At 35.2% G+C, this 24,213-nt stretch overlaps 1 protein-coding gene across 3 annotated transcripts in view; it reads left to right on the forward strand.

Moving 5' to 3' along the window:
- LOC106629487 (uncharacterized) overlaps positions 1–24,213 on the forward strand; it is a 261,896-nt gene that overhangs the window by 51,313 nt on the left and 186,370 nt on the right. For all 3 annotated transcript variants that reach the window (XR_012580792.1, XR_012580791.1, XM_074542767.1), the window contains 2 exons: positions 12,088–12,153; positions 21,000–21,129. The gene's annotated coding sequence lies outside the window, so the exon portion shown is untranslated. The remainder of the gene's footprint in view (positions 1–12,087; positions 12,154–20,999; positions 21,130–24,213) is intronic.

The following is a 24,213-nucleotide window of genomic DNA, read 5'->3' on the forward strand; positions in this document are numbered from 1 at the left end:
AGACATAGGTAGTTTTATTGCCAACTGCACTCTACCCTGTCTAAAAACATTACAAACAGCAATGTTCATTTACATTATTAAAACCACAGGATTTATCTTTGTGTACTTCTATAATGGCTGTGCAGGCTACTCATACTTGTCTTGATAGCAGGTAGAATAGTAGTCAGTCATTAATCATTAGCATCAGGCTTCTTAGGCAGTTGGAGATATTTCCATTTTAAAAAATAAATATATTGAGTGGACAAGGCTCCTTCCAGAGTTTATGTTTCTTTTGAATAAGATATCCCAACAGGCAGGAATGAAGTGACAGATGGAAGTGCAGAGTTTCTCTATGCTGATCAGGTTCCATTTTGTTTATACCATCTAATTAGCAGGAACAGCATAGATGAATGATTGATTATGTCACCTTCATGGCTTCTGAAACTTCTCTCTTACTTATCTGATAATAGTTCACACAAAGGTGGTTCATACACCAGTCGTGGTGGTAATTATATCCGTTGAGATCCCAAATCATCAGAAAGTATAAGTAAACAACAGTGAACTTCATGCAAAACTAATTCTGATAAGAGTCCAACCAGTTGGAATTCATACCATAAAACTGACGATAGCTGTCGAAATTGAATTAACATGATGGTTAAACAAAAAGACAGAGTCTGTGCATTTGAATTCCAGCTTCCACAGCTAGAAAGAAAGAGTATGGTGCCAGTACCATTTTCTGCACAGCTACCAGTGGCAGGCCTTCACCCTTGAACGGTTTCTGATATAACCTACAGGTCTGCTGCTCTTTTCTCGCAGTTCGATGTGTTGTACCACCATAAAACTCTATTAGTGATGACCAGATGGAATTTTTTGTGATCTCTGATATGCTCTTCAAGCTCTTTAAACTCTACAGTGAATAAGAGATTAGATCCTATAAAGTGCAGAATTTCCTTAAATATTTTTTTTTCAGTTACATTTCAATATTTTTGAGAGCAGAAAATTGGCCAGAAGTACTAGTTGGGCAAGTGCTCTGTTGAGTTGTTGACATTGTTCCACATGATCAGAAATTAGTATGGAAAGACTCCAAGCTTTCCTCTGCTACTATGCCATTTCCGTGCTACTTTCTTTGATTTTCCCAAGAAATGTTTTCTTTCAGTTAATGTTTATGATTGACTTCACGAACTAAGCAGTACAGATAATGTATTGAAATGCATTCTCCTTGGTTTTGGGTGTTGAGTCTAATTATGTCACCCATGAAAATAAACAATTTTGCTCATGTGGCAGACATCAATTTTTTATCACTGCAATTCATAACTCCATTTCTTTCAGTTCAAGTTCATTAGGAACCAAATCAAAACAAAAATTCATGTTCATCGGGTTTCAGTTAACTAAATTTTAAAAACATTGTATTTATCACAGAAATGTATCTGTGTGCCAATGAGAACTTCACAAAATACTACTTTTTTTATTACTTAAGGCATCATTTTGTTATTATTTTTGAACACTGTTGGAAAATTATGCTGTGTGGATCTTTCACTCTTTCACTGTGAGTGCATGTTGGTGGGTTTAGAGGAGAAGTTTATTACAGACACAATAGGCTTTATAATTTTAGGGAAAAAATGATTGATTGTTGCTCAAATATTACACACAAGAACTCCTGTTGGTTTTATATGTCCATGTATAATGTACATCTTTTAATATTATAAGAATTTTGTTTCCACTACCCTTTTCCCTGAAAAGGGGGATATTTGAAAGTGATTAGATTAATGTGTCTAGTAAAAGAAATTATTTCTTTACTTATGTACAGGACAGAAATGGGCAAGCTTCTCTTACACAAAAGTGCTCATGCTTGATATCTCAGTCACTTTGGGAGAGACTTCTTTTTACATTGGTACAGATAGAGCTGTCTGTCTTGATAGTCTCAGTCTAATTATAAACTACAGAGCTGGTGTAATTTGACACCCTGGATTTCAAATTTGTATTTTTTAGTTTATTTTTTAACAAAAAATAGAAGAGGAGAATGGGAAGCTCAATCACTGATATGCTTGATCATTGGCACACTGGAATAATATGGAGCAAAATAAAGTTGTAGAACTGTAAAAATAGCTATCTTCACCTTTAAGTAATTAATTTTTAAGTGATCTGAAGTTATGATCATATTTATAAGCCTTGACATTTCTTACAGCTGGTTTTTATAGCACTTTATATACCCAAGAAAGATATCCAACTGAAGATGACTCTCAAACAAAGATGAAGAAAAGGGAAATAATTGTATTCAGTTTAAATTTCTTCTACTATTAGCTAAAGAAATAATTTCTTTAAGACAATTTTAGACTTTCTTTATTTTCAGCTTCTAATCAGACTGTCTATATCACATGGCTAATTTCTTAAATTTGTATCAAGAAAAACAAGTCCTTGGGAAGGAACTGCAGAAGTGCAGTAACAGTCCAAGGCATCTGCAGTGAATAGATGGAGAGAGATGTTGAAACATGAAAGTCCTTAAAAATAAAACTTTCAGTTTAATACAAGATAATGTGACAGCCCATAGATATATTGAACTTGATGAGGTAAACAGAATAAGTGAAATGTTGAACATCAGTGTTCTCTATTAACACATGAGACAAGCATAGTGAAAAAGGCCAGAAAGAAGAAATAGTTTAAGAATGAATTAAGAAATGTGTTTTTTCAAAATGTAAAGGTAATATGTAAATAAGGGTAGAATTATGATGATAACTGCTGCTGGATCAAACCTCTCTAAATGCACTATCCTGACTTGGAGCAATTGCCAATGAAAAGCATATTGCAGCCAATGACAGTCATAGTGCCAGAAAAAAAAGCTACATCTTAATCATCAGTTCTAGGAAAGTTACAGAGAATTTTAGTTTTCTTTTTTGTTTTTTTTTTTTTTTATTTTTTATTTCAAGTCAACAATTTGTTTTATTAATATTTTAACTTGTCGATTGGATTCATCTTTGTATAAGATTTAATGATTTACAATTTTGTTTTCAAATATCATAATAGCACTGTAAGAATTGCAAGATAATTTAGATTACAGAAAAGAATACTTCTGACATCTCTCCTCCCCCATTATATTATATTTATTTAACACGTAGATGTAGTGAAGTTGTAGGTGAAGTTTTAGGTCTAAATTAGGAAATGGAGCTTCTTCTTTGATCTTTTTTCCTCAAGCAGAAATTTTTAAAATCGCAAATATTTCTCCTGGGCACAATTAAATTCAAAATATGCTGCCTTTTGACAACTGTGAGTAAACTTTTAAGCTTGACAGAAAAAGTAATTGTTCCATCCATTTTAGTGCTTTACTTTATAAATAGTAAAGTGCATGTTAATTCTGGTTTTTTTTAGTATCACAAAGTGCATAGAGATGTAATGAAAACAAAGGATTTCTGAATGTTGTTTGAGCTACATCTTGAGTTACAGCTATGTACTTACTATCTATATTATTTTACTGTTGCCTTCATCTGACAGATTCCTCGAGGCACAGCCCCAACATAAATATTAACTGCATTAACAGGTTATTGTTGTTTTTAAGGGATAAAGTGATAGTGATGAGAAGTAATAGATGTCTAGACACAATGCATTCTGTTGGGAAGTCTGACATTTAATGCTGAAATTCAGTTACCTCAATGCTGAAAGTCAACAGTAGAAAACACTTTAAACAGGAATTGAAGATTAGACATAACTGAAAGAATGGACAGAACTACAGGCCAAACAATTGTACTTCTGATATGCTATTGATATATTACACTTTATATATAGTCTCCCTATAAAAATTACAAAAATTCCATTACTTAATAATTTGACTTTTACATATATTTGGGTAAGAAGGTGGAGGTTTTTTGCTTCTTGCTATCAGTTTTTGAAAAAGACTTTAACAAATGTCAGTCTGAATTCCTCTTGAAAATACTTTCATTATGTAGCTTCACACAAGCAGACGAAAAACAGGAAGTTTAACGAGTATAGATATAACTGCTAAAAAATTAATACAGGCTAAGCGTAAACTAATTATTTTTAGAGTGAAAAGTAGTTATGGGACTAAGGCAGAATTTCTTAAGAACTTAATTACTGACTTCTGAGGTTTTCCAACAGCACAGATTGGCAAACCTGTGTAGAGGTTTCCCAGATAATTGAAGAGTGGGAATAAGACAGAAAATGGCCTGGGCTTTCCTTTTGTATTTTGAAATCAAGTTTTCACTCAAAGTAACAATAACTTTGGTAAACCCAGAAAAAAATTAAGCCCTATGAAATTGGTTCTCTGCTATCAACAATCAGCTGAGTGTTGGCTGGTTGGTTGTTTTGTTACCTGATCAGTAACTTCATGACAGGAGATAAAACCTCTATTCTTCACCATGAGGAAAAGGCTTCTACTTTCTAGTTGCTGTGGAAAGACACAGTAGGATTTATCTTACCTAAGTTTAGCCTTCACAAAATGTCAGAATTGCAAATATATCTTCATTAAGCTAAGGTCAGACATACCAGTAAATGTTTTGTATGAGTTTTTGGCACAAAGCATTTAGTGACTCAGCTGCAGCAGCACTATAGTTCAAAGAAGCACAGAATTATCTACTCTGAATTTGGGCCTGGCTGCCCTAAGTATCCAGCTGCTAGATGAAGTTTACATTAATAAAATATTTGTCCCTACCCAAGGGCATTCTGAGTGGCCTGTGTAAAGAACTCCGGAAAAATGAAAAGTAGATTTGTTCCTAGCAGGCAGGAAGGAAGTTGTCAGGCGGGAAGAGGATATGGACCTGTTTGCATGCAAGGGTCAGTATTTGGTTGCTGGATATTTCCTCCCTGTCCACACGACAAGAAAACCCTCAGTTTCCTGCGCTGGACAAATGGCAGGAAAGGGTGTGAGAGTTATTGAATGACATTATCATCTTATAGCTTCATCAGTGAGGAAGGCTGCTTACCAAAACTGAGAGCAAAGAAGTCAATTTCTAGATCAGATATAAGAACTAAAATTGTTGAAGTGCTCTTACTTAATTTCCTTAAATTAATTTAGTTAACATGTTGTGCCATTCTTTTCCATTAGTTCATTAGTATTTTCCATCTTTTTATTCATCAAATGACTTAAACTGTGTATGGAACATACCTGAAGAATTGGAAATATCTACAGAAACAAACCTTAATGACTCTATTTCAAGCAGGACTTGAAAGACTTCAAAAGCTAGCATTTTTAAGGAGCAGCTTCTTTGGTACTCATTTGTTTGTTGCTTTTGGCTTTTTTAAACTAAAACTGGTAAGACATTGAAGACTGGCAAACATCTGCTCCATCAGATTATGTACAGGGCAGAAATGCTTGTGTGATCATAGAGCTCACCAGCCAATAAATAAAACCTGACCCTGGAAATATTCAATCCCATGTTAAATACAAACTCGACTCATTCTAATCAGGCCAGAGAGGTTATTTGGGCAAGAAAATTTTTCCCTGTGCTTGCAGGAAAGGTCATATGACTAAACCTGTTAAGTTTAGTGATTAAGCTATCCCTCGCTATTAATTTATTTGTGAAATATTTTTTTTTTTGCAGAATTTGGTTCACAGTCCTTTTGTTTAGCCTTTTCTGAAACCTTGTCCTTTTTCACATAATTACTAAAAGAGCACATTCAGCTGTAGATACAAACTCAAAATTGTACAGAATAGGTTTGTAGAACAAATCAGCAGAGCCCCAAAATAGTCCAGGTCTATTACTTTATTCTAGGCTTTCTAAACACACCATATATGAGTGGTGGGAATGTATGCGGAACACGAAGTTATACATCTGATTTGAATTGCTGCATACAAAAGACTGTGCAAGCTAATATCTATTTTATAGCATTTTAGTAAAAAAATTATATAACTTAATAGAACAATTTCTGTGTGCTACTGGAGAGACCTTTGTGCTTACTGAGTGCTAGATTTGAAATTCTGTGTGGATTGGCTGTGGGACACAGCACAGTAAATTCCACAAATGCATTTTTTTCACACACACATGTGCACACATATGTGTATTTATTGCATTAATCTACATAATGGCAAACAGACTTCAGAAAATTATAGGAGGGATCATTCATCTATAGCAGATGAGGCACAGCAAAAACATGATGAATTGGTTTGTAGGCCCTGAACTGCAGGGACATAAATAAAGTATCCTCTGGGCTACACTGGGGATCCACTTCAAAAAATGAAAAAAAAAGAGAAAAAGATGATGGAACAAAATTTATTCCTTTCTTTGTTGTTTGGTGCAGAGTTTTCTTTGACACATACCATTTAACTGAGAAATGTTCCTGTGCAGTCATAACTTTTAATGTGTACAGTATGATAAACATTGCATTTGCACCACTTCATCACTTCCACCACTACTGCAATAATAAACAAGTTTTCTTCAGTTATTTTATAGTAATTAGTCTAATGTCACATGCAGTTTACTTTTACATATAGGGCAAATATAATTTATATTCCTAGAGAATCTTAAATATTGATAACATGATGTATGATGGAGTTATTTCACTGGATAATATTAAGAAGATATCTGTGTCCTATTTTATTACCAATGCCATTGTATGATATCATGGCCCTTTATGCCACAAGCACACTAGGCAAGCCAGTTAATAAGAATTTAATTTATGGCACAAATCTTTCACAGCATAGAAATTCCCTGAACCTCATCACACTTAACTGCTATATTCAGGATAAATTAACTGTGTTCTTAGATTAATAAACAGAAAACTCTATGTAAATTAGATATATATTACTATCTATGAGAGTGCAATAGCACAGGTGTTCTTCCTTTCAGGTGTAAATCCCCATGGAGAGAATTAATCCTGAAGTCCTTCAGAGAAAAGAGAGAACCTGAGAATGGAGGGAGAACTCTTCCTCTTTTACTTACCATCTTAAATCATATCACAGCCATACTTCCTCCCCACCCTCACAAATCCAGTGGATAAACAGAAGATCTGGTATATCAAAGAGGCGGTAGCTGAACACAATCATTGCAGCTTTAAACTTGCACATGCTTCCTTTTTATGCTGATAGCCTTCAAAGCTTCAGAGAGAGGCACAATCTTATCTTGACTGCTACTCTGAAAATTTGACGTGGCTTTTTCATATTGGCTTGGTAGGAAAGAGTATAGCAGGTATGAAAAAGAATCTTCCCAATCAAAATCAAGTTATTCCCTGCAGCAAGCCCTGAATCTTTGGAAACCAACATGAGTCACATCAATTTTGTGTTCTGACTCAAGTAGGGAAGTAGCTGTGTCTTCTTAGGCTAAGCTGTGATCACAGTGATTATGTGAACTCTTCCTGGGGCCTAAGAACAATGACTAAGAAGGAAAAGCATACAAACAAGCAAACCAAAACATCTTTAAAGCTGAAAAGATTGGCATGTAATGACATAGTCTGAAGGGAACAATATCAGCACAGCAACTAGAAAGAGAAGAGAGTCAACCACATTACAGAACATATTTGCCGACCAGAAGAGGAAAAACTTGGCCTTCTGGAAAAAAATGTAAAACTCCCCAGGAAATGAGTAATTCATGGCTCCTTTTTTCCAGGGTAGTACCTTGAACTTTATGAACCTCATATTGTTGGAGCTGTGAGCAAAATCTTGAGCTTATTAAGTGTATCATAACATGTTAATACTGATTACTGGAAAAAAAATGGTACAGCAGTGAAAAAGCCCAGTTTTCTTCATAATGCCACCACTCATTAGTTAAGTAAAATGTTTTGTGCTTTCAATTTGCTTTCCCACAAAAACTAAGGTCTTCTCATTTACTCTGTCCTTTTCTTCATAAAGCATCTAAATATTTCTATTCTGATAATGAAGAACCTGGGAAACAGAGAATTCTTTTACAGAAGTACAGTCATTTTGAATGTAGCAAACTAGGCTGAGAACCCAAGCTCCCTCATTTCTAGTAAAACAGTGTATCCAGTGGACCACACTTCTTCCTATAGCTGACACTGTGCACAGCTGCTATACAATGTCAGTTGGGGTTTTATTTTTCATTCGTTTGCACGCCATCTGTCCTGTGAGTAAAAAACAAGAAGCTATTTAAACATTCCTCTCCACTGATCTCTTTCCTTCCTTCCGTCCGCCAATAGGCTGGGGAGCAGAATGGTTTTGTAAATTACAGTTTACATAGATACATGGATATACATATAGCTGAAGACAATGCCACCTAAGAGTCCCACAACAACTTTAAAAAGAATGCCTTTTTCACCTTTTCCCAGAAAAATACTTTCAGGTTAGGAAAACAATAATGACATTCCTAATCTCCTGAGTAGGGAAGTTATTGAAGCCATTACATAATATCACATTGTTGTATATGTACTCATGGAATATGTCCCTTTCTTTTTCTTCCCATATCCTCTCCTCCTCTTTTGCCTCCTTCTCTCCCTCTTTATGTGTGTGTGTCTCTCTCCATTACTGTTCCTCTCCCTCTTGGTAACCACATTTACTTTTTTGAGTCAATGAACTGCACAGAATATTTGCAAAACAGCTATTAAATCACAGATATCTGTCCCATTGCCACTGCAGCATATACCTGTAATCCCCAGGTAGCAAATATATCTGGTATTATACAGAAGCTGAGCTTAATCTTGGGTCTTAGTCAGACAAGCTCTGACCATTCTTATTATGAAAATTTGTATATTATCACACCTCTCTGCATGTCTTCTATTCCTGAAAAAGATTTAGGAATGAAGGTGTTGATAAAGGAGATATATGCCCCATGCCTTAGCATAGCCATCAGAGAAAATAGTTAAGATGACACAGGCTCAGATGTGGACACATGCTGCTTTTTGCTAAATCTTCCATAGGGCTGTAAGTTAAAGCAAAAAACAGAGCAGTCATCTGTGGGTAAAACCTTACAGTAGTGCAGAAAGATCTGCCAAAGCCCATCTGTTGAAGCTCTTCATCATATGCTTTGGGTTTATGCTTCCTCCTGCTGTGCACAGGCAGCTCTCAGTAGATTGAGGGAAAGCCAAGGACAGCACCAGGCAGGTGCAAGGTACAAATCTGGGTGAACACTAAATGTGGATTGGGCACAGCCCAGTGTATTGCAGGAGCAGGGCTTTCAAAATTTTCCGGTACTCAGCAAGTACTTTAAAGAGTAGGGGTAGATGGGTGCAGCCAAAAGGAAAATGGTTACAGCTGAGCCTTCCTAGAGAGACTATGAGGGTGCTCTAACCTATCGGTCCTGGACATCTCTTGGAAGCTATTGACATAGGAGATTTCCCTTTGTTTTAGCAAGATAATAAGTTTTCAGCACATCCTTGTCCAAAAACTGTCTTCTACTTTTTAACTTGATCCCTGCTTTTTGTTGAAAATATGCAGCTTTTGCTGGATACCTGGAAAAAGTGGTATTCTACAAGCATTTAGGTTTAAAATGTATTTGTGCTTACATTTAAAGGGGAGGAAAAGGTTTCTACATGTGTTGAGTATGTTTAAATTTGCCATCTTCTAAAAGACATTTATGTTGTATGCTCAAAAAACCTGTTATCGATCTATGCTTGATAGAGGTTTACATTACCAGAGACTGATTTTCAGGAAGCAGAATCCCTGCAGCTTCTATTGACTTTAACTGTTTCTCTGAGTAGTCAGAAGTCCTGTAAACCCTACTCCTATGATATATTAGACCAGTGTATTTATAAAATCCGTCTTGTGATAAGCAGGAAAATAATAAGTCATGCTCCTTGCTACATATCAAACTCTCATGACTCTTGATTTCCCTTAGGAATCATGTAATTCATGTTAACAGTCCTCACATATTCTTTGGCAGTAGGAATATGGAGTACCTCTTTAGTCTTCTGAGTTCTAGCTTTTTTCTTCATTAAGGTGAAAGAGACCGTCTGTTTTTCTTCAAATATAGCATGATGTACATCAAACATATCTTTCAGCTGTTGGTGTAAAATCCCCAGTACTGACAGGCAATGTAATTAATATTGCTGCGAATTTTCAGAAGATATTGGTTATTCCAGTTTATCACATTCACTTTTAACTGAATGTGTGATCTGCTGAATCTAAGAGAAATACCTGTTGTTAGTTGTTATGCAAACACTTTTTTTACCTTTTGAACACACACTTTACTGTAATGTCCAATATATAGGTTCAGATTTCTTCTGGCAAGCAGCTCCAGTTTATTAAAATAGAAACACTGCATATGATGAGAACTTTTCAGAACTTATAAAACATTTTGTAAGTTTTTTCTGGCTTTTACAAATACTCTTAGTTGTGAACAGCAACCACCATGAACATTTAAAGGAAAGTTTTTTGGTTTTTTGGATATTTTTCACAGTACATTCTCCAACAACTTTATCTTCACGGCGTTATGTCAATACCTTCAGCCAAAACATAAGGCTTTAATCCAATTTGTATGCTGATCTCCAAAGAGAAAATTTTTGGCTGACAAGGAAGAGGACTTAGACTCTCCAAACTTCGCTTGTCTGGAAAATTGTACTACAGGGAAACAGTCTAGACATGCAAACCCTTCTTGCCAGGACTGATTTTTCTTCCCAGGCTCTACATGTGGTCTTTTCTCTACTTCCCATTTTTGAGTATTTAATCTTTCTTTCATGTCAAGTGACTATGTGTAATTTTTTTGTCCATCTCCATCTTGCTCTGAGTATGGCATCTAGGAGACCATGCCTTGTGCTATCAATCTCACTGAGAGCTTTTTACAAAAAAATCTTGATCCTCTTCTTTCATTTCTCAATTAAATGGGCAAATTTATGTGTCTTCTTCATCTCCTTCAAGGGTGAATATACTGCAGAGGAAATGTCGCAAGATAAATTATAACTGAATCATTTCAGCTTAGCTGCTAGAGGTTTGGGTGGTCCTGTGGTTTACAGGCCAAGATATTAGCACATCCTCAGTATGATAAGAGATGCACAAACAGCTACACCCATTCTGTCCAGGGATGATTCATTTCACCGAGGGGAGGGTATGTTTCCGCAGCTGTCCTGCTGAGGGGATGTACAACAGAAAAGCCCATTTAATCACTCACCACGGGCACTTCCATGGAAGTCCTAAGAGTGGAAGTTTCAGGAGAGACATCTGAATCATTGTGTCCCCTGGCTGCCCTGCCTACATCCCTTTGCACTTGATGCTCTTTGGGGCCTGTGCTAGCACTTTCTAGTCTCTCAGGGTTATGGGCTGTAAGGGATTTCTGCTGCTGAAGGCCTTCTCAGGGAAAGCTCCTTTCACTTCCAGCTCTCAGATGTTTGGCACAATCCCAAAAAGAGTATGGTTCCCCTGCTAATTAGTAGATGTTCAGATATTACAAGTCCTGTTTACTGTGTGCCCAATTCTTGATGAACCAATGAATACAAATGATGGCAAAAATACAGTGGAGATGTGACAGGGATAATTCCCTTGATGAAGACTTGACAGATATGTAAAGAACTTAAAACCATGAAATTTAAAATAATTAGGCTCTTTGATTAAGCAAACAATCAATCAAATTGCTCTTTTATTTTGTTCTTCTTATTTTTTCAAAAACAGCACTTTTGAAACAGCAGCTTGTTTGGGGTGTCATAGCCCTACCAATAGCATACATCGAAGAGTGTTTCAAGAGGGCTAGTTTGTGCAATATTGCAATTGAAAGGCCAGAAATTTTAAAGACTGACAAAGAAATTATCATTAAAAAGCACAATGACACTTAGGCTACCAACAAATTTCAAGATGACAGTGCCAAATCTTTACATTCTTCCAGCTCTTTGTTTTTCTGTTCATTCCACATCACAGACCTACTATGGCAATATTGAATGAGTTAAGCCCGAGCTCGTACAGAAGTGAATGAACTACAATCTACAGCTTGTGGGTCATCTGCCCTCTAAATCCCATGATCTGCTTTTAAGTATAGATAAATAGTAGAGGAGAGAAAAACTGAGGACTATTCACTTGTAACAGCATTCCTTCCATTACAAGGGCAAACGTAGAGATAGAATCAACACTGCTTTTAGAAGGCACGGAATGTTAATAACTTTTATTGCTAACTTTTGGGTCATTGCTGAAAAAAGTAGTGACTAGGTGATTAATGTATAATTTTGGCAGAGACTTCTGGGGCTATTGTCTCTGTTAACTGTGACCTGTGGCTTCTCTTCTCTTCACAGTGGGTCTCCTACAAAAGGAAAGTTGTTACTGTGAGGAATCTGCCTAGGAGCCATGAGTCTTTAGAGGTAAGTCTTCCTTTGTATACTTTTATGAGGAAAGCTGAAAATCTGGTCCCTTAACAAAAGCTCCATCCTGTTCTAAAGCAATTTCTTAGGCACACAGACTGTGTGTGAAGCTAACTCAAGTTTCAGTGATTTTTTTTCCTTGCTGAAAAATAAACAAACTTTAGGATCAGATTGCTGATCTTAAAGCAACTATTTTCATTTTGAAAATTCTCCATTTTAGTTTGTTAAATTTTATACTTGAAATGTTTGTGCAACTGATCTCTAAAATGAAAAAGGAAATCACAGCCTCTGTGATCACAGAAAGTGTGGAGGGTTCTGAGCAAAAATACTGTATGAAATGAGAGAAGTACTTTGACTCAGAGAGCCATTTCACCAACTCCATAGAGCTCAAAAAAGACAAACCTATCAATGGGAAACTAGACATGCTAGGAGCCATGAACTTCCACATTTAGCACAAAGACAAGGGGTGTCACTTTTTCATGCTGTGTGAACAGCATAGAAAAAGATGGGGAAGGGCTGCAACTACTACCATAATGATGTTTATAGCAGAAAACCTTTGCAACTTTATGATCAGGCACACAGGTAACAATGATAATTCAGTCAGCTCTTTAGCTGCGAACTTTAACCAAGTCTTGTGTGATCAGAGCTAGGATTTGAATCACGCCACTGAGAGAGTGCAGACAAGATACAATCTGTCTCTAGTGTTAGTGATTTCTGATTAGGTTACATTATTGTGATCCCTGCAGGACCAAGTTTTCATACCTGACTAGATCTGACAGTCTTCCAGGCAGACCATATATCCCTCAAGATAAAGAGGCAGCCTCGTGGCTATGACAAAGTAGTACTGCTCTAGGGGAGTTCTGCAGATCCAGATCCAGATCCAGAGAAAGTTATGTGTTCAGCCAGGGATATACTAGCTCCTATTACTGGGATTGGGTGAAGCTGCATATGGCTTTAGTGCCAAGTCCATTGAAAATATTATAAAAGTTAGTATAATTGGAGAAATAGCACTCTTCTGATGTGTACCCTCCTTCCTTGAGTCATTTTTTGTTTTGGAAGCTCATTTGCTTCCCATTTTGGCTTTCTACTGTCTTTGCACTGCCTGCACGGGAAGTGACTAGAGCATGTCCTCCATGCTTTCTTATGTCCATGTCAGATTTTATAGCCACTGGTTAAAAAACTGCAAAGAAGTCTTAAAAAATGATTAAACATAAGAGGAAATCCTTATTCCTGTGAATGAACAGGAAGGGTAAAAAACTGATCTCTACACCATGACCATTTTTCCCATTGGAATCTTCAGAGATTTCTTCAGAGACCTGTGGTTTTTGGAAGCACAAATCTGTCTTGGTCAAGTTGGATTGACAAAATTCTATGTGAAAAAATCCCAGATAATTATAAAAATGTGACTGTGCTGTAGCACTAAGCATTTCTAAAACAATGTTCACTAGTTCTGACAGTGTTTTCATCTCTAAATGCTGGGCGTGCTTTCAGGGCAAAGTAGAGTAAGCAAGGCTATAGCCTGCAGGGGCTGCTGTCATGCAAGAATAATTATACTGGGATGGAACAAACAATCAAACTGTAAGGACAGATGTTGTTTGGTTTTGTTTTATGTTAAGGGCTAAGTTTATGTTCCACATTAACAGAAACAGTATCTTTTTGTGGAAGTCTTGGGATACTTTCCAGAACTGATTAAGAACTAAGGCATACACTTTTCAACATGTTGGGATCTCCTATCTGAGAGGATGTCCTGTTTACATTTTGTGCTTTAGCTAAGTAAGTATGCTGCATAAGTGCTCCAGAAATTAGGTGAAATATAAGAGGGAAAGATGGCTCAAAATGGATTTTCACACAGGTTTGAAAAATGACACTTGCATGACCTCTGTCATCAAACCATTTGGGATTAGTCCTACAAAGGTATATTTTTAACAAGAATAGGCACTCAGAAGGCATAGACCTTGACATGCATGGAATGTATTTCAGGGGGTTTAAAACTTTTTTCTTTTTCTTTTTGGAAAGAAAATATAGAGCAGCTGATAATGTTGCTCATAGCCAGTCTCGTTTTATTAAATGACCTGTGTAGGTAACCAAACACTGATAAATCTAAAACTAGCATAAAGCAACATTTAGGAATTACAAAACTAATAAAACAAAAGCAATAGCTGCTCATTTTTATCAGCCCTTTATAATTTAAAGTCTTTATGAGAATGGCAGTATACTACATAGTACTTACACTATATTACATGAAAGGCAACAGAAAATCAAATTCACTTTTTTAAGGTTTTTTTAAGGAATTAAATTTTTTTTGCATGGGACTGGCATTTTTTTTCTTTGGTGGAAGACTGAAACTTGAAATTGGAAGACAAAGTGGCAAATTCCAAAACCAAAATAATTTCAGTTTTAAACACAGGCAAAGCATAGCAGACTAATGGGAAACTACCTAAAGGAATATAATAGTAAATATCATATGTAGTGCTTCTGCACACCCACAGCTTAACTGCTGTCAAGTTTTGGTACAATTCCAGGAAAAAGAAAAAATTTAAGGCACAGTTTGATAAAGTGTTAATTTTTAAATGTGTATAGGGAGTTTTTCAACCCTGTCCAAAGGATACTGATGGGCACACTTCTGTTCTCACTGTGACCTCCTGAAGCTAACTAAAATTAACAAATCTTCATTTCACCATCCGGGACTAACCCTCTCTCTCTGTATATAGATAGATATATAGATGCAAATCTTTTTAGAATTCTTTATATTAGGAATGATATCCAGGGCCAAAGGCTGAAATCATTATCCATCTGGGTTTCCACTTGACCTGATGCTTCTTGCATTCACTTTAGTAGTGTAGTATCTTAAAAGTCCTTGTGTACAATTGCATGCAAAATGAAGTCCATTGACATGAAACAGTTTGAGGTCTGAATAATATGAAAAAAAGACTTTTCCTGGGAATATGCCCAAAAGAATAGGTGATGGAACTGCTTCAAATAATAACTTCAGTGTATCTATGATAGACGAAGAACATTTCTGACATGAGATTCACATTTATTTCTAATCAAAAATTTTAGAAATCCTGATCTTTCTATCTGAGCCTTTATGTGGAACTTATCATCCCTGCTTCTGAGAAAATGAGAATAGTTCATTGTATGTACTACGAGGTCTGCCAGTGTTATCTCTGAAATATGGGAACTAGTGGTATAGTAAAATGTACTGCAGAACTCTGAAAGCCCTTGATTCTATATTTACATCTCTGAACAAGCTCACTTTGACTCATAGCTCCTTAATTAGAGGCATAGTCGTTTTTCTTTTCTGTAGGGCATTTTTTTACCCTCACAATACAAGCATACATTTGGTAACTAATACCAGCAATTAGCCTCATCTGCTATGTAAATGAGTGTAATTGCAATTAAATACTTTAGTGGGCCCGAAGGGAAAACATGCAATCATTACAAAGTAAGTAGGAGTACATGGTAAAAGGACTTTTAGGAATGCTAGAAGTGTTTTTTTCCCTGTGGTGCCTATGGTCCTTTCCATTATTATTTATTTCTTCAGGAGTTTAGAACCTGGTTCAAAGGATAATTTTTTTCTCTTTCATTGAGAGCTGTGAAAACCACAGAACAAAGAATGGCATATTTTATGAAAAAAAGAGAAATTATCTCCAGGGTGTTCACAGGATTTTGTGGTGAACATCTGAGCATCACAAAACAGGATACCAAAACAACACTGGAAAGTTCCTGGATTGTGTTTATTGTCAAAGATGTGTTGGAATCAATGGCTGTGACAGTTTTACACTAACTAAATAACTGTGTCACTGAATATGTCTACATTATTCTCTGTCTTCCACAAAAGCTGTCACCAGCATACTGTAGGCAGCCTGTCTGGATGGTATTGGATGGTATACTAAACACAGCATAGATATACCAGCATCATTCTGCTGAGCTTGGCCTCAGTGTTTGAACAAACTGCAAATCTAATTTTGAGCATGTCCTCCTCAAAGCTAATAGGGATGCATTGTCAGATATAACTCAATAGTATAATTATGATTCACGATTCTCATTTGCATAAGGTTTATATGTAATTTTGCTTCTTTGTCAATAAGTTTCCAGTGCAATGCCCTTTGAAATTTAATTCTATTTCTCTAATTTCTTCCACTAGTTCATGGAAGGTAATGTAACTATCTGTTAAACCTGGGTTGCCTGAAATTTCTTAAAGACTTGTGGTGGAGCATATGTATTTATTGTGTGCAAATATCTGGAGAGTGGAGGAAGCCTGGCCAGAACACTATAGAAATGATTCATCTCTCAGGCAGTGTTTCACTGCCCTTTCTTATAGACCATCGCTGAGTTACTCATTCTGGCATTAGAAGTTCTGAGGGTACCCAGAGATATTTCCATGAGCTTTAATTTTATCACTGCATTTTAAAAAGGAAATTAAAATTTTGCTAATAAGACATTCTGAGCTGCTATTTTGTTAATAAATTGTTTTATATGTTAAATTTTCACCAAATTTGAGCATTGTAGATGTTCATCCTTATGAGAAGTATCGGTAGAATAGTGGCAACACACCGACTGAAATCCAGGCTAGGCAAGACAGAAACAAGCTATCAAGAGCAGAAGCGCCTTTCAATAGAAATAGGTGGTGCCTGAGTTTATCAGTTGTTGAGACATGTTGTGCATGGAATTAAAGTTCTGTTGGATTATTTATCCTTTACTTCACTGAGTTTTTTCTCTGTGATTTATGAATTAATTTATTTTTCTTTCAGACAAGGTAGTTGTTTGGGCCTATCCGTCTCTCAGGATGACTTCAAACACCAAGTGCAGTGCAAGTCTCATTGGTTGCACTTACCAGGAAAAAGAGATTAAAGAACAATATTGTTTCTAAATTAGTGTTCCCAAGTTCCTGCAAACTGCTTAGTGTGATTCAGGAATGCATGGGTGGCCTTTGAGTAATACCTTTCTTATGTAACTGAGGGCAGACATAAATATTGCTGTTGATAAGTTTGCATAGTCGGTGGACAAATCTCTCTCCAGTAAAATATTATTTCTTAAATTCAAAAGTATTTTAATTGATAAATTTTGAAGATGATAACCTATTTGAATATCATTTTTACACCAACTTTCACAAGAAGTTGTGGGTATTGTTCATTACCTAGAACTAAAGAAAAAGTATTTAAGGGGCATTTGATGGTACAGGATTTCAAGAATCATTACTATAATAATTACAGTTAGATTGTTTATTTTATCTCTTCCACTTAGAAATCCATTTTATATCTTCTGATCATAGTAAAGTGATTGCTGAGATTTCTTCCATTTTTGTTGAATAGAAGTCAGTTTATGTTGATCTCAACTTAAGTATAATTGTCCTGTCAAATAATGTGATTATTTCATGTTTTACCAAGATATCTGGATTTTGATCATTGAGGGTGGCTGTCGCTGTAGAAGCTGAGTTCAAGCTCATTTATTGATATCTCAGTCAAGAACTATTCTTTGTTGAGAACTAGTCTCCCAAGGAATCCTATATTCCACAAAAGAGATTTTGGTGCACTCCATAGCTTTTAAGGTGAACGTGTTGATTAAAGACAGACTTTCACAATTCAGTGTGCAACACTACATACTATTCTAGACAGTAGGAGCAGAATGTGCTTAGCAGAGCAATTTATACATTTTTAATAAGAAAATATTTTGTTAGAATCATAATGGTGGTTTCAAGACACTAAAATGAAATGCAGGAAAGTAGCAGTCTGTTTTTAGGATTTGGAATTTAGAAGGGATTAAAGACAGGTCAAGGTTCACCATATTGCTTTGATGACTATCATTAGCAATTGTTTTCTATTCCAGGGACCTTTGAATTTAAGATCTTCCTCTCTTTAATGTTATGCTAATTGCAGGCACAACACATTTTATAATTGAACATTCTCTATGTTCTCTACGAAATTTTAGTTTTAGTAATGCTGAAGAAGTTAAAATTAAAATTGAGTGTTATTGGTTTGGGTCTGTGGAACATAATTTAAAGGAACTGGAATTCAGGCCACAGCTTAGGTTGTAAGTTCTAGGAAAGGATTTGCAGAGAAATGTCAGCTATAAGTCCAGTGCTTAACACGTGTCTGGTCTGTGTGAACTTGCATTCACCTTAGACCTACGGAGCACCAACTTTTTCTTCCAGCCAGCTGCAATAGTCAGCCCGTTTGTAACTTCCTTGTAAGTGGAATTGTTTCAGCCTTTCCCCTGCCGACAGCAAAACATAAACATGAGCGACATTAAAATGGAAACAGGATCCTGGTCCTTTCTGTTTCTCAGTTTTACTTAGTAGTGACCTTTAACCCTCATTAAGATACTTTAGAAAGTTTGGGACTCCTTTTTTGTATAGCTCATTGTGGGGATATTTAGGTTTGTTATGTTGTTTTTGTCTTCAAAAATATTTAAATGCCTATAGGCTGTTGTATAAAATATAACCCCCCACATTTGCTTATTCTAAAAAAGATATCTGTAGACAATATTTCACAGCAAATGCTCTGGTCATTAGAGCCATCCCATAGCTACAATGGAAAAATTGATACTCCAATTTTACTCAAGAGGAGTATCAAAGTTTTGTCCAGGGCAAAACACACATTTGTATACACACTAATGGATACTAGCCCTAAAGCACATAATAATGTTCAGAAAATATCAAATATAGTAGTTTCATCTATGAAAATATAACTTATTTTCATGAATACAAAATTGTGTGTTGGAATTTGTTTAATGGTTTGCAATGTGTGTCAATGCCTAGGTATGTTCTTTGATTTGTTTGGCTTAGAAGATTCCTGACCTCTTGAAAAATATGTGCATGCCTTAGAAATACACAGAAATGCACTTAACAGAAGACTCAATTTTTAAAATTTTGCCCAAGGAAGTTTGAATATCTGAGGTCCTCAATTTCTAATGTTTCCATGGAGAATTCTTTCCCTTCAGTTAAAAAATTAACCATGCTTCCTCTGATTTAAATAGATTGAGAAGGAGCTATATTGACATATATGTGACTTCTTCTCCCAGAAAAAATGAAAAGTGCCAATGAAAGATGTCCAAAAAATGAGGTTTTTAGTTGTTGACAGTACTTTCTGCCCCATTGGTCTATTTTTTATATATAAAATGTAGCAAAATAGTAGGCGTTACTTGCATGTTTTCAGAAATTGCATTTAGGTACCCACTTATGAAGTGAAATTATTCTACCAGAAAGGAAAATATTAAAAAATTTCTTTGACTTTCAGAAAACACCTTCCCCAGGGGATTATTTCTTCATCATATTTATTCTAGTAAAACAGCTAGGAAATTTGTTTCTCTTTGTCATTCTCTGGAATGCTGAATTATCACTCCATTTTTAAATCCAGCTAAAAGTCTAATTTTAAAAAATGTTGTATTTTATGCTACGTTTTCAGAAAAGCAATTGTATTAAAAATATTTCCCTGCAGTCTTTAATTTTATTTACTTTATTTCCCAGTTATTTTTCCTTTCCTCTTTATTCTTGTTCTTTCTATTGCTAAAATGAACAAAAGAAGTAGTATAAAAAGAGAGAACTGTGAAAAAAAAGTGCAAAAAATCAAAAACATCTTTGATTTTCCTTTTATATATCAGATGGAGAGATTGTTCCATATTTCCTTTCAAAACAGGCTTTTATAAGGATTCTGTTATGTCAATGTAAAATGCCTGATTTTCCTAATATCTAAGACTGTAGGGTACTTCCGACAGATGCTGTGCTTTTTCAGATGAATTTTGGTAATATTTTTTGAGGTGTTGAAAATTGTCCTCATCTTTGACAGTACGTTTGAACAGCTAAATGCTTTATTGTTAAAAATGCTTCCATTTCCATCTTCAGACCTTTTGGTTTCAGTACCTACTTATTAGCGCTTATATTTATCTTATTTAATGTGATTAAATGAAGGCAAAACACATTATGTCATATCTTTTATTCTGATATTCAAATTGCTTGGAGATTTTAATCTGATTCATTTCCTCTGCTTCTTTTAAGGATGTAAAACAACAGTCTAGATTCAACAATGATTACAGTGAAATCAGGGAGGAATTTGACCCTATCTCTCTAAATTTGCAAAATTAAACATTTAAGTTTCTACTGAATTAAACAATTAAGTATCTACTGAAAACTGATATTCTTTGTCTGCAGTTGCCTTTTTTTTTCTTACTAGTGAGGTACAGCCTTTCAGATTTAGTACAGATCATCATAATCCATAAATTTTATGTCAATTAATGGTAACATTTTCATTTTTGTCTGTACTAATATTTGATGGAAAAGATATAATTCTTCGTCAATGATTTTAGAGATTTTAGGTGGTTCAGAAAAGAAAAATCAAAAATCTTGTGAATGATACCTTTTAAAAAGTGACCTTGTCCAAGTGAGGCATTCTGACTTCAATTAAATTCAGAGTTAGTTGGTCCCACAGGTAACGCTGGAATATATAATGTTAACTATTATAAGAATACTTTGCAAAAGTAGTTTATAGCACCCTAAAAAAATCCCTGTTTATGCTGTGCTGGTTTGTAAAACAAAAAAAAAAAAAAAGAAGAAGACTTTACCTTTATATTAAGTAACCATTTATGAGGTCACTTTTGGAGTGTACTGTTACATAAAACATGAGGTCAGCAAGTAAAGCTAATTAAATTTTAGTAGGAGCAAGAGTCACCAAAAGGTTTTTTCTTTCATCCTATCCAGTCTAAAACACCCATACAATACATCATTAATATCCTTGGAATTGTTAATTATTTCAACATGAATAGAAGTATCAGTGCTGCTTGCTTAATTGAATACCCTCCTGGAGATTCCTGAAGAATGTATTATTTCTTTTATTATTTTGTATATTCAGGAGCAACAAAACATCAAGAAAATCAACCTAAACATGGAAATACAGTTCAGAGGAAGCACCTGTTTTTATCCTGGATGAGAAATTTTCTCTGGAAATTTTCCATCAGAAAGTGCAATTCAACTCATTTCAAGTAAGTTCAGAGGAACAAACCTCTCTCCCTTAAGTCTTCTTGCAAAGAAGCCAATATTTTTCTCTTTTGCTCTTTTACTTAAAACTGTTTATTTAAAAATTTAATCAATTTTCTATGTATCAGAGAAAATAGTATTTAAAATTTAGCATTACACTGTTTTTGTATTAATGAGAAACCCCAATTTTATCATAATAAAGTATTTCAATTATCCTGAATTGGGATTTTATTTCCCAATATGAATTTTAAAATTTGGGATTTTGAGGAAAATTTGAAGCAGAAAAAATTCAAAACCCTGCATGTGAAATCCTGGTGTTTTCCTTAAAGCTTATTCATTATTTTTCTACCAGCATCATTCAGTATTTCAGTACTCAGTATGGGACCATTTACAATCTTAAAAAATAGGTGTTCTTGATTTACAATAATACACAGCACATGTGAGGCTTGTGAAACATTCTATTTTATGGAAATGTTCATTGGCACTTCTAAAGTTTAAGTGAGCTGAAAAATTAAGTTTATTTTTCAGTCACTAATCCAACTGTGTTTCTCATAAAAGAATATTCTTCATTTTCTTCCTCAGAATAAACTTTAATGTTCAAGAGAAAACTCAGTGTTGGCAATTATATCTTTGATATATCTAAGTCTCTACCTGCTATCTCAGTGCAAAAAGATCTCCTCTCCAATGGACTTTTAACTTTCAAAGAAGTGATGTTTAAGGAGGTATCAAACCATGCCCAAACTAGATTTTTAAAACAATGGTTATTTAGCAGATGTGCATTGTGGTGTCACAGGATTTTTTTAAAAGATATTTTAACATATAGTGATTTTAATTTTTAATTAATGTGGTGACCAGTAAATGTTCTGGTTTTACCATAGTAGATTTAGCTCCATAAACTAAGAGTAAGATCTGGGTTTTTTTCTGGTAGGTTGAGAATTGTACTGTGAAAAGAGAGTTTCATTTCTCTCTTTTGTGTTCTGATTTGAAAAACTTCAAGCAGCCAATGGTTTCAATAAAGATTTTTCCCCAGTCTGCAAGCAGAATTCCTGATAAGCATGATGAAGGATCTCATTGTAAGGATTTTATTTGTCCACATTTAATGTTTGTATAAAAATAAACATCAGTTATGCTAGATTTCAGAAGAAATAACCGTCCTTAACCATCTTCAGAGAAAGTGGCTACTTATCTAGTTTCTTTATATGCTTTCTGATAGCACGAATTTTTAAGCTGATGGATTTCCACTGTGAACTTGAAGCATGTAAAGTATTTATAGAAGAGATTTATTGAATTCCCAGGGTATCTCAGTAGGAAGAGAAGAAAGTGCTTTGAATTCTGGTTGCAACCCCTGATCTGATCCTTTTCCCTAATATTCCTCAGATTCCTTGCCACCCACACATACTGTGCTGCTTAGTAATTTCAGGTTAGTTGAAATTCCTATTGCTGTGACAAGTATACATGTCAGTCTAACAGGTATTGCCTCCCCTGCTCCTGTGACTAGACTGGAGTTTAGTGTGGAGAGGTCAAGAGGGGAAAGAAATGTATCCCACTGCACACCCTTTCAGTGTGGCCTTTAAAAAAACTGTATAACATTCAATTTTCCTTTTTTTGGTAAAAATAACTAATAATTCATCATCAGTGACTAGCAAGGCCATTGTTCCATAAAGCTGCTAATGTCAAGTGGAGAAAACAAAACAAATTAATTCTGCATCTTTTAAATAGAAAATATAACTGAAGTTATGAAAATAACACTTTCAATATAAATTAGTGCAAGTAATCTCAATAGAAGACAGGTGTTGTTTGACCAGCTTCATCTTATTTGGCATATGGGAATACTTTTCAGTCATGAGAAACATGGGAGCATCCTTCTCCATAACTGTACATAAGCATGAAGAATTTCAGGTTACGGCGCACATAATATGAGCAGCTAAACTGGTAACACATTTTCATGATTGTACATTGTGATGATGACTGGACAAGTATTTTGTGATTTGATAGTGCTTCTGGCAAAGTGAATGAATGCCAAGATTGCCAGAGCATCAAAGGAAACATTTTTAATTTAAGTATGCATGCTGAGATGCAGCTGTGCCAATACATGCATATTTATTGGATCTGGCCAGGAGGCAAATGCACAGCTAATTAAACCATAGTAGTGCTGGCTAAGGTTTGATTCTAAAGGCCTGGGTTGTTGAAGGCTTAGCTGAGATGATTCTGGTGGATATAGAAGCAATTTAAAAATAAAATAACCCTAGGCAATGTTAAACTTGGACACTGATAACCTGGTAGTTAGTTTTCAATGGGATCAGGATACACTCTGGCAGTAGGCAAGCCTCAAGAAAAACATATTTATACTATTTCCATTCAATCCCATGTTTTTGTTTGGGTAGCTACTAGTTGTTGCATCAGGATGCTATGACCGAGGTGTGCTTAAGAAATAGTTTAGTTCATACTTCGCTGAGCCATGTTAGTTGGATTATAAACAGGACACCTACATCTTCCCAGGGGCAAGTAAACCTCTTTACAAAAGTTTCTTCTCATTTACCGGCACATAACAGATAATCCAGTGTCAGAAAGTCCACTTCTATGGAAGTTTAGGTACAGTAGATTTTCTAACTATTCACTAATCTGTGAAAGTTTTGCAAGAAGATGTGCAGTATGATGTCTTTGGTTTTTGAAAGGAATGTCTGTGCAATAGAAACTGCACTGAGACACTGCTTACCCCTGGCTAGCTCAATGGCTGACTCTCAGCCTGTATTGGACTTCTGGGCCAAATTTTAAACAAGTGAAAATTGCATTAAAATAATTTATTTCTTGTCATTTACATCAAGTTTGAATCTTTATTATTCAAGGTAAAAACATCATATTAAAAATGAGAGTTTATAATACTTTCATAATCCCAGGTAGGCAGCATCACCAGCCTCAGGCTTTAAAAGAGTCTGTTCTCATATTCTTCCTAATCACAAGACTGACTTAAAATTCCTAAAGTTTAAAAATAAATGCATAAAAATAAGGTTTTAGTACTATTATTGTGTTGGCATTTCCGCCTTAGGGTACACATTTTTAAGGGCTTCCTCCATGACCATGGAGGCAAG

The sequence above is a fragment of the Zonotrichia albicollis genome, chromosome 6, assembly GCF_047830755.1.
Source record: "Zonotrichia albicollis isolate bZonAlb1 chromosome 6, bZonAlb1.hap1, whole genome shotgun sequence".
Taxonomy (NCBI): Eukaryota; Metazoa; Chordata; class Aves; order Passeriformes; family Passerellidae; genus Zonotrichia; species Zonotrichia albicollis.